The 1,295-nt window shown below is 35.1% G+C and overlaps 1 pseudogene; it reads left to right on the top strand.

Moving 5' to 3' along the window:
• The first annotated feature begins 514 nt into the window (after positions 1 to 514).
• LOC102260079 overlaps positions 515 to 1,295 on the top strand; it is a 2,360-nt pseudogene continuing 1,579 nt past the window's right edge.

Below are 1,295 nucleotides of genomic sequence, written 5' to 3' on the forward strand. Positions count from 1 at the left end.
GATCTGTTTAGGTACAAATAAATGTACATTATTCAGGCATTAAAATTATTAAATAGACCAATATCGTTGATATCAAAAGATGTCCTTAGGAAATTTTGAGTAGAAAGGAGATTATAGTATAGTAGATTATTATATATGCACAATTATACATATTTAACTATGTGTCCATAGTGCCTAGTATTGTCATTAAACTATTCACAGAAGTTTATCTGAGGAGTGAGATTTTGTGTGTTTTTAATTTCCTTTCATATGTTTTTCCACATTAAATTATTTTTTCAGTGAATAAATGCTATTAAGCAATAGGTGCACCATGCATTGTGCAGATTATATTTTACTGAGTTGTTCACTTGAAACCTGTACCCCAATAAATTCAATAAAAAAATAAAACAACAACAATAAAGAGTTTAAAAATTCCATCAAAATCTGATTGCACAGACTTTCCTATAGATGGCCAAGTCTTAGTTTTGGCAATGCTCATAGATAGGCAGGTCTGCAGGAGTGGACAGCCACACCTATGTTGGAACCATGGTTTAGAACCAGTGTGAATGATGTCAGTGTTTGGAGCCCTCAGGGCAGGATTCAACAAATTGAATATGCAAAGAAAGCTGTCAATCAAGGTTTAGCCACAGTTGGTCTGAAATAAGAAACTCCATGCAATGTTGGTTACTCTGAAGCAGGGGTCCTCTAACTATGGCCCGCGGGCCACATGCAAATACAAATATTGTATTTGTTCCCGTTTTGTTTTTTTTACTTCAAAATAAGATATGTGCAGTGTGCATAGGAATTTGTTCATAGTTTTTTTTAAAAACTATAGTCTGGCCCTCCAACGGACTGAGGGACAGTGAACTGGCCCCCTGTTTAAAAGGTTTGAGGACCCCTGCCAGTGAAGAAAGCACACTCAGAACTTGCAGCTAACCCCCCCAAAAATGCTCCATGTTGACATATACAGTGGTGCCTTGACTTACGAGTTTAATTCGTTCTGTGACGGAGCTCGTAACTCAAATTACTCGTATGTCAAATCAGTTTTCACCATTACAATGAATTGAAATGCCATTAATCCGTTCCGGACACCCAAAAAACACTGCAATTGTTTGGTTAAATGTTTTTAAATAAGAAAAATGTATTTAAAATAACAAATATTGTATAAAAACACAATACTGAACAATAGAATGTAGTGCAATAAACTTGTTTTATTAAGTTTAATGTACAGCATTTACCTTGGGGATCAAACGACTTAAAGATGCTGATGGAGTTGGAGGAAAAAGGCTGAACTGAATAACTGAATCTTATTTGCT

The sequence above is a fragment of the Myotis brandtii genome, unplaced genomic scaffold (assembly GCF_000412655.1).
Source record: "Myotis brandtii unplaced genomic scaffold, ASM41265v1 scaffold1651, whole genome shotgun sequence".
Taxonomy (NCBI): Eukaryota; Metazoa; Chordata; class Mammalia; order Chiroptera; family Vespertilionidae; genus Myotis; species Myotis brandtii.